The sequence below is a fragment of the Lemur catta genome, chromosome 17, assembly GCF_020740605.2.
Source record: "Lemur catta isolate mLemCat1 chromosome 17, mLemCat1.pri, whole genome shotgun sequence".
Classification (NCBI taxonomy): Eukaryota; Metazoa; Chordata; class Mammalia; order Primates; family Lemuridae; genus Lemur; species Lemur catta.
This window is the reverse complement of record NC_059144.1, coordinates 26,518,879-26,535,249: the sequence shown is the minus strand read 5'-3', so window position 1 is coordinate 26,535,249 and position 16,371 is coordinate 26,518,879.

Below are 16,371 nucleotides of genomic sequence, written 5' to 3'. Positions count from 1 at the left end.
AGTGTAGTACTGAAAATATACTTAAATAGATGAAAACTTCCCAAATTTGATGAAAGACATAAATCTTCAGACTTAAAAAGCCAAGCAAATCCCAAACCAAGAGGACATAACCACCCTAAAATGGGGATGCACTAAACAGAGTTATGAAATACATGAAGCAAAAACTGACAGAATTGAAACGGATAGAGAAATCCACAGTTATAGTTGTGGACTTCAACATCCTTCTTTCACTAATTGATAGAACCACTAGACAGAAAATAATCAAATATATAGAAGAAATTAACAACACCATGAACTAACAAGATTCATTCCACCCAATAGCAGCAAAATATACATTTTTTTCAAGTGCACATGGAACATTCACCAAGATAGACCATATCCTGGGACATACAACCGTAACAGATTTAAAAGAATTGAAATCATGCAAAATATGTTTCCTGATTGATCAGGATGGAATTAAACTGTATAAATCTCACTCAAGTGAGGCTCATTCCAGAAATACAAGGCTGGTTTATTTTTTTTTTTCCTGTAGTCCCAATACTTTGGAAACAAGGCTGGTTTAATATTTGAAAATTAATCAGTATAATCAACCATATTACAGTCTAAGAAAATTACACGGTCATATCAATGATGCATAAAAATCATGTGACGAATTTTAACACCCATTCATGAAAACAACTTAGTAAACTAAGAAGGGAATGTTCTCGATTTGATAGAGAGCATCTAAAAAACAATTTACATAGTGTAAAGAACTATTAATAGCAAGGCATCACTCCTGCTCTCACCACAAGAAAAGAGCTGAAAAAACTGAAACTCAATGACTTTTCTTTGTTTCATCAGAGAATTACAGTCACAGAAAAAACTGCCACACCAAAAACTGGAGAGACAAGTAAATACAGAGAACAGATCAACTCAGCTAGAGAAGCCAATGGGGTTAGTAACTGGTAGGCACATGTAACAGTAACTCCAGTCAGTCACTGGAGGCTGGAGTAGCTATGAGAGTTAAAAATGCTCCACACTAGCATTGAGTTTGGACTAGCTTGAGAGTTAAAAACTTCTGTAGGCCAGGTGCGGTGGCTCACGCCTGTAATCCTAGCACTCTGGGAGGCCGAGGCGGGTGGATCGCTCAAGGTCAGGAGTGCGAGACCAGCCTGAGCAAGAGTGAGACTCCATCTCTACTAAAAATAGAAATAAATTATCTGGCCAACTAAAATATATATAGAAAAAAAAAATTAGCCGGGCATGGTGGCGCATGCCTGTAGTCCCAGCTACCCGGGAGGCTGAGGCAGGAGGATCGCTTAAGCCCAGGAGTTTGAGGTTGCTGTGAGCTAGGCTGACGCCACGGCACTCACTCTAGCCCGGGCAACAGAGTGAGACTGTCTTAAAAAAAAAAAAAAAAAAACTCTTAGAGTTTTACTCCTGGGAGGCCCATTAGGTTCTTACAGTGAAAATAAAAAATAAGAAAAAAAATCTCATTTTTGGCAAGAGAAGGGGAAAGTAACCATTTTGAAATAAGCCCTATGTGTTCTCAGTAGTGAAGGCCTACACATAGCAAGGGAAAAGTCTTCACCAGAGCCTTATCCAACTTGGGGGAAAGGAAACTACTCCACTATCTAAGGGAGGAAGGAGATGCTGGGAAGCACCTGTGACGATCACAGCCCAGGGGTACAGGCCCACTCAAAGACTGAGACCTAATCATGGGATTATAGAATGCTGCTTCTCCCCCTACACTCCACTACCACATCAACAGGCTCTTATATAACAACACTGGACTACAGGTGAAAAAACTGCAAGGCTCAGACTCTTCTAACAGGGCTCTAGAGAAACCCAAAGACAATAGGGGAGATATCTTAGTCTGCTTTGCTGATAGAATACCACAGACAGGGTAATTTATAAAGAACAGAAATTTATTTCTCACAGTTTTGAAGGCTGGTAGGTCCAAGATCAAGGTGTTTGCAGGTGTGTTTTCTGTTGAGGGTTTGATCTCTGCTTCTAAGATGGCTCTTTGAAGACTGCATCCTCCAAAGGAGGGGAACACTGTTCTGATGTAGAAGGCGGCAGAAGGGCAAATAGGGAGGAACACACTCTGTTAAGCCCTTTTATAAAGGCACCTAATCTTTTTCATGAAGATGGAGCCCCCATGACTCAATCTCCTCCCAAAGGTTACACCTTCCAACACTACTGTATTGAGGACTAAGCTTCAACATGAATCTTGGAGGGGACAAAAACATTCAAACTGTACCAGGGGAAGCCAGGCACTGTGGCTCACGCCTGTAATCCTAGCACTCTGGGAGGCCGAGGCGGGTGGATCATTTGAGCTCAGGAGTTCAAGACCAAAGAGTGAGACCTCGTCTCTACTAAAAATAGAAATTATATGGACAACTAAAAATATGTATAGAAAAAATTAGCTGGGCATGGTGGCACATGCATGTAGTCTCAGCTACTCAGGTGGCTGAGGCAGGAGGATTGCTTGAGCCCAGGAGTTTGAGGTTGCTGTGAGCTAGGCTGACATCATGGCACTCTAGCCTGGGCAACAGAGTGAGACTCTGTCTCAAAAAAAACAAAAAAAAACTATACCAGGGGAGGAAAACAATGATACTAGAGGAAATAGAAGGCTCTAACACCTACAGCCTCAGCAAACAGTAAACATAGCCTAACCTCTCACCACATAAACATAAAACCTTACACCAATGGCCTCCCTCAGTTCCTACTACCCAATACATCATATCTGGCTTTCAACCAAACATTATTAGGCATGCTAAAAGGCAAGAAAGAAAAAACACAATCTGAAGAGAAAGCAAGCATCAGAACCAGTTTCAGATATGGCAGAGATTTTGGAATTATCAGACTGGGAATTTAAAATAACTATTACTAATATGCTAAGAGCTCTAATGGAAAAGGTGGACATCATGCAAGGATAGATGGGTAATCTAAATAGAGAGACAGAAATTCTAAAACCCAAAAAGAAATATAAAAAAATCAAACATTGTAACAGAAATGAAGACTACCTTTGATGGGCCCATCAGCAGAAAGGACACAGTTGAGGAAAGAATCAGTGAACTTGAAGGTATGTCAAAAGAAACTTCCCAAACTGAAATACAACAAGAAAAAAGAATGAAAAAAAAATAGAACAGTATATCCAAGCACTGTGGGACAATTGCAAAAGGTGTAACATACACATAATGGGAACACAGGGAGAAGAACAAGAGAAAAGAGCAGAAGAAATGTTTGAAGTAGTAATGGCTGAGAATTTTCCAAAATTAAGGACAGACACCAGACCACAAATCTAGGGAGCTCAGAAAATGCTAAACAGGATAAATACCAAAAGATCTAACATATGATGTTCTAAACGTATAATGTTCAAACTGCAGAAAACCAAAGACAAAAAGAAAATCCTGAAAGAAGCCAGAGAAAGGAAAAATACCTTACCTATAGAGAATAAGGATGAAAATTACATTGAACTTCTCATCAGAAACTATTCAATCAAGAAAGTGGAGTGAAATATGTAACCAGACTAAAATTTTGTATCCAGCAAAATTGTCCTTCAAAAGTAAGGGAGAAGTAAAAGTTTTCTTAGACAAACAAAAACTGAAGGAACGTGGGACCTGTATACCTGCCTTGCAAGAAATGTTCTTAGAAGTTCTTCACAGAGAAGGAAAATGATCTAGGTTAGAAACTCAGATCTGTAGAAAGGAAGAGCATCAGAGAAGGAACAAATGAAGGTAAAAGAAAATCTTTGTTTTTTCTTTACCTACCTGATCCTATAAATAACTCTTTGCTCAGAGGAATAATATCAACAATGAGCTAGGTGATTACAGCATATGGATAAGTGAAATGAATGGCAGCAATATGATAAGGGATGGGAGGGAAGAATTGTTAATAATCTGAAATAAGGTAACTGTACTACCCAGGCAGTGGTATAGTGTCATTTGAAAGTGGACTTAGATATAAAGTTAATATATAAAAGTTGTCTGCTTTCCTACAAGCCAACAATGAACAATTGGAATTTGAAATTAGAAACATAATGCCATTTACATTAGCACAAAAAATAATAAAATATTTAGGCATAAATCCAACAAAATATGTACAGGATCTATATGAGGAAAACTATAAAACTCTGATAAAAATCAAAGAAGATATAAATAAATGGAGAGATATTCCATGTACATGGATAGGAAAACTCAATATTTTTAAGATGAGAATTCTCCCCCTCCTCAATATATAGATTCAACACAATCTCAATAAAAACCCTAGTAAGTTATTTTGTGGATATCAACAAACTAATTCTAAAGCTTATATGGAAATTCAAAGGACCCAGAATGACCAACACAATACTGAAAAAGAAGAAAAACGTCATAAGATTGATACTACCTAACTTTAAGACTTATTAGAAAGCTACAGTAATCAAGACTGTGTGATATTACTAAAAGAATAGACAAATTGATCAATGAAACAGAATAGAGAGCCCAGAAATACAAACACATATATACAGTCAACTAATCTTTGACAAGTTCAGTGGAGGAAAGATTTAATCTTTCTAACAACCGGTGCTAGAACAATTGGTTATCCATAAACAAAAAAGTGAATCTAGACACAGTCCTTCCACCTTTACAAAAGTTAACTCAAAATGTATCTTAGACCTAAATGTAAAACACAAAACTATAAAACATAGATGATAACATAAGAGCAAATCTAGCTGACCTTAGGTTTGGTGATGAATTTTTAAATTCAACACCAAAAGCACAACCCAAAAAAGAAAAAATTCTTAAGTTGGGCTTTATTAAAATTAGAAACTTCTGCTCTGTGAAAGAGAACATTAAGAGAATGAAAAGGCAAGCCACAGATTAGAATACGTTTGCAAAACACATTACCTGATAAAACACATCCAAAATATACAAACATTCAAAACTAAAGAAAACAATTTTAAAAATGGGTAAAAAGTCTGAAAAGACACCTCACCAAAGAAAATATACAGATGGCAGATAAGCATAGAAATGATACTCCACACCATATGTCATTAGGAGATTGCAAGTTAACATGAGATATCACTGCATACCTTTTAGTGTGGCTAAAATCCACAAACTGACAATACCAAATGTTGGCAATGCTACAGAACAACAGGAATGTCCTTTCATTGCTGATGAGAATGCAAAATGCACAGGCACTTTTGAAGACAGTTTGTCAGTTTCTTACAAAACTGAAATACTCATACCATATGATTTAGCAGTTGCACTCCTAGGTATTTAACCAAATAGAATTAAAAACTTATGTCCACTCAAACCTGCACAAGAATATTTACAGCAGCTTTATTCATAATTGCCAAAAACTGGAAGCGACCAAGATGTCCTTCAATAGGTGAATGGATAAACAAAGTCTGGTACATCCATTCAATAGAATATTATTCAGGGCCAGGCGCGGTGGCTCACGCCTGTAATCCTAGCACTCTGGGAGGCCGAGGCGGGTGGATCGCTCGAGGTCAGGAGTTCGAGACCAGCCTGAGCAAGAGTGAGACCCCCGTCTCTACTAAAAATAGAAAGAAATTATCTGGCCAACTGAAAATATATATACAAAAAATTAGCCGGGCATGGTGGCACATGCCTGTAGTCCCAGCTACTCGGGAGGCTGAGGCAGTAGGATTGCTTAAGCCCAGGAGTCTGAGGTTGCTGTGAGCTAGGCTGATGCCACGGCACTCACTCTAGCCCAGGCAACAGAGCGAGACTCTGTCTCAAAAAAAAAAAAAAAAAAAAAGAATATTATTCAGCAATAAGAAGAAATGCACCATCAAGCCATGAAAAGACATGGAAGAAACTCAAATGCATATTACTAAGTGAAAGAAACCAATCTGGAAAGCCCATGTACGGTGTAGTTTCAACTATATGACATTCTACAGAAAGCAAAACTGGAGAGAAAGTAAAAAGGTCAGTGGTTGACATGGGTTTGGGGTGAAGGGAGGGGGATAAACAGGTGGGGTACAGGGGATTTTAGGGCAGTGAAGCTTCTGCATGGTAGTGTAATGGTGAATACATGACATTATGCATTTGTCACACATCTGTACAATACAAAAAATGAACCTTAATGTAAACTACATACTATAGCTAAAAATAATGTATCAATACTGGTTCATTAATCATAATGAAAGTACCATATAATACAAGATGTTAATAATAGGGGAAGCTTTATGGGGATTGGGAAGAAAGATATGGAACTCTGTATTCTATCAGCTCATTCTGTAAATCTAAAACTATAGTAAAAAAATAAAGTCTATTAATTATTTTTTTAAATCTTAATATGGACACATATTTATCCTCTAAATGTTACTTGACAAAATAATGGTGTTGTTATGTCCTTATTTTAAAAAACTAAACAAAACCAAAATAACCATATGGCTAACATCATACTTAATGATGAATGTTGAATTCTCTCTAAGGTTAGGAACAAGACAAGTATGTCTGTTGTCATCACTCCTATTCAACATAATACTGGAAGTTCCAGCCAGTGCATAAGGCAAGAAAAGGAAATGAATGGCATATAGACTGGAAGGGAAGAGATAAAACTATCCCTATTTGCAGATGACATAATGGAAAATCCCAAGAATATAAAAATTCCCAGAACTAATAAATGAATTTAGCAGGGTTGCAAGACATAAGGTCAACACACAAAAATCAATTGCATGCCTATATATTAGCAAAACCCAATTGGAGACTAAAACTAATAACACAATGCCATTTACAATAGCCCCAAATAAATGAAATGAAATATAAGCCTAACAAACATGTGCAGGATCTGTATGCTGAAACCTACAAAACACTGATGAACGACATCAAAGAAGTAAATGCAGGTGACATACCATGGTCATAGACTGGAAGACCATACTAAAAATGTCTTTTCTCCCCAAATTGATCTATAAGTTAACACAATTCCTATCAATTCTCCCCAAATTGATCTATAGGTTAACACAATTCCCATCAAAAGGTAAAAGAAGTAGAATAGCTAAAAAGATTTTGAAAAAATAAAAAAAAGAATAAAGCTGAAGGAATCACACTGCCCAATTGCATTAGTTTTCTAGGGCTGCTGTAACAAAGTACCCTGGACTGAGTGGCTGCAGGTATTACCTGGAACAATTTATCTTTGCACTCTTGATTCTTCTACAAGCTAACCTAGGCGGTACACATGGTGGTACAATGTTCTAAGACAAGCTTTTTCTTAAAAAGCCAAATAGTATATATTTTAGCCTTCACCAGCCAAATATAGTCTCTGTCATAACTACTTAACGCTGCCATTAAAGTTGCCACAGACACTAATAAACAAATGAGCATGACTATGTTCCAATAAAGCTTTATGTACAAAAACAGGCAGTGGGCTGAATGTGGCCCATGGGTTGTAGTTTGCAGATTTCTGTTCCACAAGAATGAGAGTGAAATCTGCAAGACCTCTTGAAGCCCAAGCTCAAAAATCGTACAATGTCATTTCCACCTCATCTTTTTGGTCCAAGCAATTTATAAGGCCTGCCTGGATTCAAGGGATGGGGAGACAGACTCCATCTCTTGATGAGCAGAGCAGCAATGTGGCTTTTCGAAGGGGCACAGGAAGACAGGGGAAATTATTGTCTTTGCCAACAAGCTACCCTAGATCTGTGGCATTTATGTGCCTCAACCAATCCTCCATTTCGTTTTGTTGTTGCTATTAGTTTCTTTTGTTTTTGTTTTTATTATTATTATTTAGGCTATTTTCAATTTGGGGTTTTTAACATTAACAGTATGAGACATCATTTGAGCTAAATATTTTCCCATATTCATGAAAAATTCTTTTGAGTAAATTTCTAGAAATAAAACCACAGCTTCTGAGAGGAAATATCTGAAGCCCTGATACATAGTGGTGCCAGCTGTGCTCAGGGATACCCTGGCCCTGCTGCATGTACCCTTTCCTTTGTGGTCTTTGTGCCATCAGCCATCAAGATCTTAGGGTTGACTTGCAGGGTTGCTTGTCCCGATTCTTTCCCATGCAAGCCGCTCTACAGAGCCTCTTGAGTATCCTCACAACATGGCGGCTGGTTTTCCACAGAGCAAGTGATCCAAGAGATCACGGTAGAAGCTGCAATGCCCTTAGTGACCTAGTTTGGAAGTCATACACTGTCACTTCATAGTCTACTAGTAACAGATCAGCCCTGATTTATACGGGGTGGGGGGGAATTAGGGGAGGGGACTAGAAGGACATGAGTACAAGGAGGAGAATCATCTGAGACCATCCTGGAGGCTGGCTGCCACAGCCCAGAGCCTCCTTCTAGACCCAGCTCCTATAGGCCTCGTGGCTCAATCCCTGCTAACTACCCTGGCATCTTTATTTTTGGCTTCTGGTTCACAGAGATTTTGAGAATGAGTGTATGTGTGTGTATTTATGTATAGTTTTAATTTTTTTTGCTATCATTTTTATGTTTTTGAAATAAAAAGGGAGAAATTTCAGCATGTGCTAATCTATCCTCTTGGTCACCAAATCCCCTATTTCTCTGTCTTTTTTTTTTTTTGAGACAGAGTCTCACTCTGTTGCCTGGGCTACAGTGCCGTGGCATCAGCCTAGCTCACAGCAACCTCAAACTCCTGGGCTCAAACAATCCTTCTGCTTTAGCCTCCCGAGTAGCTGGGACTACAGGCATGTGCCACCATGCCCTGCTAATTTTTCTATATATATTTTTAGCTGTCCGTATAATTTCTTTCTATTTTTAGTAGAGACGGGGTCTCACTCTTGCTCAGGCTGGTCTCGAACTCCTGAGCTCAAATGATCCGCCCGCCTTGGCCTCCCAGAGTGCTAGGATTACAGGCGTGAGCCACTGCGCCCGGCCCCCTATTTCTCTTTTAAAAGTTTACTCTTCCATTATAAAATTACTATAACTTTACAGTAAAACAGAGGTATAGAAGAATTCAAAACCTTACGCCTCCCAAACAACTTGTAATAATTATTGTATTTTCTTCTAATATTTTTAAAGTAAGGTTTTTTAATGTTTATTCTTCTTATTATTTTTTGAGACGGAGTCTCACTCTGTTGCCCGGGCTAGAGTTCTGTGGCATCAGCCTAGCTCACAGCAACCTCAAACTCTTGGGCTCAGGTGATCCTCCTGCCTCAGCCTCCCAAGTAGTTGGGACTACAGGCACATGCCACCACACCCAGCTAATTTTTTCTATTTTTAGTTGCCCAGCTAATTTCTTTCTACTTTTAGTAGAGATGGGGTCTTGCTCTTGCTCAGGCTGGTCTTGAACTCCTGAGCTCAAGAAATCCTCCCACCTCGATTTCCCAGAGTGCTAGGATTACAGGCATGAGCCACCACACCTGGCCTTATTTTTTTTAAATTGTACAGCTAATGCACAATCATTTTGGGAAACTTACTAAATGGATAAGAATAAAAGCAATAAAATAACCAGCATTTGTAATTCTTCACCCAGATATCCTGCGGTTTGTTCTGGGCTTTTTTCGCCATGCACACACAGAAATATGTATACATACATATACCCACACTTTTTAAAAGTGGGTTTCTATTGTACATGCCAATACCTGCCTGGCTTATTAAATCTATTCTTGCAGTGTCATTTGCATTCCTGAGCAACGTTCTGTTATATACGTGTGTGTGACATTCTTTAGTCCTGTGGACCAGTTCAGGGCTGTGGCCTGCTGGGAAGGGTGGCTCACAGCAGGACATGGGCCTCTGGCAAGACAAGCTTCACCTGTATCTACAGCTGCTCCCGGTTGCTAGCCATCCTCCACCCCTTCCCGGTCCTTGGAAAAATTGTCTTCCATGAAACCAGTCCCTGGTGCCAAAAAGGTTGGGGACTGCTGCCTTAGTCAATCATTCACTATTTTTGACCACGTAGGCTTTTTTCATTACCAGGACAAGGTGGAAATCCAGGCCCACAGGTGGTAGGAAAAACAGACTGGGGTGGGGGCGGGGGCGCAGGGATAAGGTCTTACCGACACGTTAGCACGTTAAACAAGGATGATGTTGATGACCTAGAAAGCTGTCAGTGATAAATTAAGTGAAAAAGGAGAATTATGAGAAAGTGTATACATAGCATATATATTTAATTATATATGCATATATATGTAATATTTATAGTAGTTAAGAGCACAGGATCTGGAGCCAGTGTGCCTGGGTTCAAATCTTGCTTTCACTACTAACTTAACTTTGGGCATTTTACTTAAATACTGTGCCTCAATTTCTTCATCTGTAAAATGGAGCCAAAAATAAGGGTCAGGTGAGGATTCCATGAAGTAATTGATCTAAAGTGTTTAACACAGGTGCCTCTGGCATACATTAAATGCTCAAAACTGTTAGTTGCTAATTGTATTGTTAGTCTCTGGCACAGGGACCTTGTACGCCCAGCCTTGGTGGCAGCCAGGCCCTAGCTGTCCCACCCCAGGCTCAGGAACCCCCTGCCGCCGGCTGCCCATTGTTCCTGCCTTCCTGTCTGCCCTGTTCCGGGACTGAGGCGGGAGTAGCTCCGGCCCAGCCAGGAAAGCGTCTGAGCTCTGGCACCTCCCCCACTCCACTGCAAGGACAGTCCCCCTAGTTAGGAGTGCTGAAACTGAGTCCTACTCAACCGAGGAACCCACCTGACAGGGCCACCTGAGGGTCAAGATCATGGGAGCAACCATGAACAGACTGTCCTCAGTTACCATCTCGCTCAAGATCAGCTTTCAAAATGCTGCTTCCAGCCAGGATGCGGGGGGATCGGTTCAGGCCCCAGTGTCTGGGCCCGAGTAGATTTCTCAGAAGATCATGCTGCCTCTCCCTACCCGACACCCAGATTCCACCCCCAACACAAGGCCAAAAGTGGGTAAAAGGGCTGGGCAACCTTCCCAGCCTGGCAGTCGGAAGAGACCAGGATATGGAGTCATTGTATCTTGGCTCTGCTACTGAATTACTCTGTGACCCTGGGCAAGGCCCTCCCCCTTTCTGTGCCCCAGTTTCCCTCCTCTAACGGCTACAGGAAGGCAGATGTGGCTCTTCACCCTGACTGCGCCACTGGCTGGCTGGGTTTCCTCGGGAGTCGTTTGACCCCTCCAGGGCTTAGTTTGTCTGATCTGCAAAGTGGCACGCTCACCTACATTAACGAGCTAGCTCCTCATCTCAGAGAATTTTTGTCTGGTCTTTCTGCTGCCCTCTCCCCCCTTCCTCTGCTTAGTCAAGGAACTGTGCCAGCAGATCAGGGCTGTATTTGGGGCTTTGGGGAGACTAAATCCAAGCCTTAGCTACATTTCTCTCTGTGATGGGCAGGACCAGGGCCTGTTATTTATTTATTTATTTTTTGAGATAGAGTCTCCTTCTGTCACCCCAGGTAGAGTTGTGTTGTCATGGTAGCTCACTGCAACCTCAAAGTCCTGAGCTCAAGTGATCCTCCCACCTCAGCCTCCCGTAGCTGGGACTACAGGCACGTGCCACCATGCCTGACTAATTTTTCTGTTTTTAGTAGAGACGGGGTCTCACTCTTGCTCCGGCTGGCCTAGAACTCCTAAGCTCAAGCAATTCTCCTGCCTCGGCCTCCCAGAGTGCTGGGATTACAGGTGTGCGAAAATCTTGTCAACGGGAATTTTCTGAACATCTGAGGAGCAAGGATCTGGGGCTTACATCACAGCAAGGAAACAGCTTCAGAGCCTAGGTCTGTTCTTAGAGTCCCTTCCCCTGCTTGCCTTCACCCTCCCAGGGGACTTTCCCTGAAGGTCACCGTACCTTTCAGCCCCCGCCCCTCAAGCTGCCTTCCTTCACCTGTTCTCCTTTTCACTCCCCTGTCTTGTGGGTTGCCACGGGAACCCCAAACCTCCTGTTTGGATTGCAGCAGGTGCCCCATCTCCATCAACTCCTTCCTCCAAAACTGTCCCAAATAAAGTCACCACAAAGATATCTTAGGAATACATTGTGCTTTTGTGAGCACAGTCTTACACTCAGCCCCCTCCAACCTGACCGCCTCTCTCAAGCTCCTGCTCTCAAATGTGCCCACCCAAATTTAGCAAAGGGCTCAGCAGGGCAAAGGGTCTTCCACTGAAAAGCACCACCTTCCGTAGACGGCTGCTGGGAGTGTAAAGGCACGTTTCCCCACTGTTACTCACACACTTCATCCTAAAATTCTGCAGGTTAGGAAATATTGTCCCAGCTTTATAGAAGTGTAAATGAGGCTCCAGGCCGGGACTGTGTCTTTGCTGTAACAAAATACCTTAGACTGGGTAATTTATAAACAGAAATTTACAGCTCACAGTTCTGGAGGCTGGGGAGTCCAAGGTCAAGCTGCTCTCTGCTTCAAAGATGGCGCCTTCTCACTGCTTCCACCCATGGAGGAAGGGGCACCTAGCTCCCTTGGGCCTCTTTTACAAGGGCACTAATCATGTTAGGTAGATAATTAGGATCTCCTGCTCTTCTCAGGGCAAGGGTTCCCTGTTTTGATGCTGTTTGGAGCAACTGCTCCACCTGGGAAGAAGGATAAGAGCAGGCACACCAGTTTGGTGTTACCCTTAATCCTATCCTGAGCAACTGCTACACCTGGGGAAGGAGGACATGCTTTCCCAATCTAGCAACTCCCCAGCCCAGGCATAGTAAGATTTAGAAAGTGAGCCAGAGTAACCTAAGGGTAATTAATATGCCATTAGCTTGCATCAGCATTGTAATTCACCCCCTCCAACAGGTGGGCTTTCTTAGAGGAAGCTCATATATGCAGATGGCATTTTGAGGATACCTGTTGATCATCTGATAACATCCTACACCTCCCAAGAGCCCTCCTCCAGACTGGGCTAATAAAAGGAAATAATCTGAGAAGTCAGAAGTAGTGAGTGGGTCAGCGAGAGAGTTGGTTTGTCTCTCTCCACTCACGGAGACAGGCCCATTTTATTCTACAATAAAGAGCTGCTCTTGTGAAACTGCTCCCTGCCTGAGGTTACTCTGTTGTATCGGCCTTGGTGGTGATTTTTCCAAGAAAGAAGTCAGAGGACTGGGATAATAGTCTGGACTTGACACTTTGGTATATCTGGTCATTCTTTGGCCAACAGCACACCAAGAATTGAGGGCAGACTCCCCCCCTGACATCTCTGGTGCTGAAACACGGGATTCTGACACTCTCATTCACAAGGGCTCCACCCTCACAACTTAATCACCTACCTGAAGATCCTTACCTCTTAATACTATCAAATTTGAAATTAGCTTTCAACATATGAATTTCAAGGGCACACAAATACTCAGACTGTGGCAGACTGGCAGGTAGAACTGTCTGGCATCACAGTCCCAGGCTCCGGAATGTCAGGTGTCTTTCCTTCTCTTCAGCCCCTCACTCCCCATGTAGATCCCAGTGGGGCTCAGTCACCCCCTCAGGTCACATCTGCTCCCCTAGTCCCTGCACAGGTGATCAGAGCTGCCTGGCAGACACCCTAGAGCAGGGGCCTGAGGTCGTTAACATCAATCTCCTGTATTTCCCACTCTCTGCCTTCCAAGCATGTGGTGGGATGACACTTCCTTGCCCTCTTGCGGCTGGATGGGGTCACCTAACCAATGAGGTATGAGAAGTGACATTTGTCACTTCAGACTGGAGCATTTAATTGCCAGATGGAGACCTCTTTCCCTCTGACAGCTTTGAGATGGCAGCTGCTCTGTCACCCTGGGTCCTGGAGTGAGGAGACCGTAGAGAGCCCTGCCAGCCCTCAATGGACATGTGCTGTGCACGAGAAATGCTTTGTGTTAGGGGCCACTAAGATGTGGGGATCGTTGCCACGCCCGACTTAGCCCACCCCCACTAGTACCAGTCTCCAAAAAGCAAAACCAAGATGGAGCTCAGACACGGCGCGAAGGACGTTCCATCTCTGGAGACCAAATGCTCAAAATGGTTATCTTTGGTGTCTGGGCCCCTGCAGGGACTAGGGATGGCACTGAGTTGGCCTTTTGTGGGCCCTTAGATGGCACATCTGGGGAGAATTTCAAAGATAACCCATCCAAACTCTCCCCTGGCCAAATGTGGAGACTGAGGCCCAGAGAGGGCAGGGACCCCACAGCATGCTCTGGCACAAGCTGGCACAAGCCTGTGGCAGAATCCACTTAGGGCCAGAATTCTTACTGGCACTCATGACTCTCATGTGACCCTCCCCCGCCCCATTCAGGGCTCTCCCCACGCACCCCCCCTCTTGCTGGCAGTGTCCTCAGGCTGCTGCTCACAGAGCCAGGCAGCATCACAGTTTGGCCTGGGGAGCCCTCAGCACACCTTGGCACAGGTGGCTAAGACTGCTTATTGCTTACCCAATATCCATGCTCCCCCTCTTCCTTACTAACAGAACCTCAATAGTACCTGGCAACGTGCCCGGCCAACAGACTATTTCCCAGCCTCCCATGCAGCTCTGTGTGGCCATGCGATGAAATTCTCGCCACCTGGGTTGAAGTCTACATAGGACTTCTTTGTAGGCTTCCTATAGGCTCAGCTGTGCACGGTGGAGACGCCTGGAACCCAGGTGACTCTGTTCAAGGCCTGGCTTCAGCACGCTTGGGCTGTTTGGCCTTGGGCAAGATGCTTCACTCTCTGAATCTGGGGACTGCTGTGTACAGATGAGATCAGCTTGTGCCCAGTGTCCAGCAGAGCACCCAGAGAGCAGGAGGAGCTCGGCAATGGTGCTCTTCCTGTTACCGGCACTCAGCGGCAGGGACGCAGCCGCAGCAACACACGCCCAGGTCTTGCCGCACCACCCAGATCCCAGGCAGAGGGCAGGACTGCACAGCTGCTCCTCACTGCGCAGCCACCGTTCTCCCTTCTTCCGGGAAGGGCGCCTCCATTTTCACTGGAACCAGATGACTTGTGTTTCTGCAGCTTGCAGTCATGAGGAAGTAGGGAACTAACATTATTGAAGGCCAGCTGCGTCCTAGGCACTTTACACGATTAATGCGTTTACTCCTTAGGGCAAGCCCGTAAAGCAGGCAGATGTGGAAAACTGCAGCCCAGAGAGGCTTAGCAATCCATGCAACATCACACATCTGGGACTCAAACCTGACACCCCAGCCCAAACCATCTTTTAAAGTAGAGTCAGCCATTTAAGTTTGTAACTGTGACTAGCTTTTCCAGGAGGGCATTTATTCATCCCATCAATATTTACCAAGAGCCTACTGTGTGCCAGGCACTGCTAGGCCCCTGCCATCATGGAGCACCCATTTCTGATGGCACAGGGATTTTACCTCACAGGCCAACTCCAGGTGACAGAGCTGCCTGCAGCATCACGAGAGGACTCGTCAGCAGGGAGGGGTGTAGTGGCTGATGATGACTCAGGTCTGCCATGGGTGCTGATAGGGAGTTTCCAGGTGTATGCTGTATACTGGCCACCCAAAGTTTAAAGACCTTTTAAGACTGTTCATACAAATAAATAACAAAGCAGAACTGTATCTTGGTCAGAGCATAGGTTGCAATCTTTATTTTGAAAAGATTAGCCATTGTAGATCTAATAACTAGATCCTGCCCTCAAGAAACTTACGGTCTAACTGGGGGGCCTAAGGTACACACGAATACAAGATGGTTATTATTAAAGAATGGAACGGGACAGTCTGATCCAGAGGGAAGGGGCTGAGTGAGAGGCTTCCTGGGAGAGGAGTTCAGCAGATCTGGCCAGGCCGGGTGGCGGCAGCACAGGCAAAGGTACAGAATCAGGACAAGTGGGAGTGGTGAGGACTCTGGCCTGGCTGAGAGGTGTCTGGGGGAACAAGGCTGAAGAGGGAACAAAGGGAGTGGGCCATGGAGGCCTCAAATGTCAGCCCTGAGAGTTTGGTCCTGACCCAGGAGCAGTAAGGAGCCGGAGTTTAAACATGGCTATGCCCAATTAAAGATTTGTGGCCAGAATAAAACATCAGGAATAGAGGTAACCATGAAACCAGGAAATGGAGAGCCCCTGTGTGCAGGTGGGAGTTAGGGGACCTGGGTTCTATGCTGACAGGTGACGACAGGCAAGCCCCTTCCCCAGAAGGACCTGCTTCCTTCTCCACCTCCTCTAAGGCCCCTTGAGACCATGACTGAGTGACCTGAGGGGTGTGTGTATGGGGGGTGGGAGTGGGTGTCATTTGGTTCAATTAGGGTCTCTATTTCCTACTTTGCTTTGGCCTAAGGTGGGTCCATCACCCCTGGTTCTCTCAGCTTCAAGCCCACGTGGCTCAGCCCCCAGCTGTGTCCCACACCTCGGTCTTCCGGCCTTGGAGCCACCTTCCAGCTGTGTAACTTGAGAGGAATATGCCTCAGTTTCCCCACCTGTAGCGACAGGGTCAATCACACTTACTTCACAGGGAAGATATGAGGAGTCACAGAGATGAGGCCTCTAAAGTGCCCGGGGCAGTGTCTCTGTGCTCTTTGGGCAGTAAGTGCTCAATTAGTGGCAGATGTC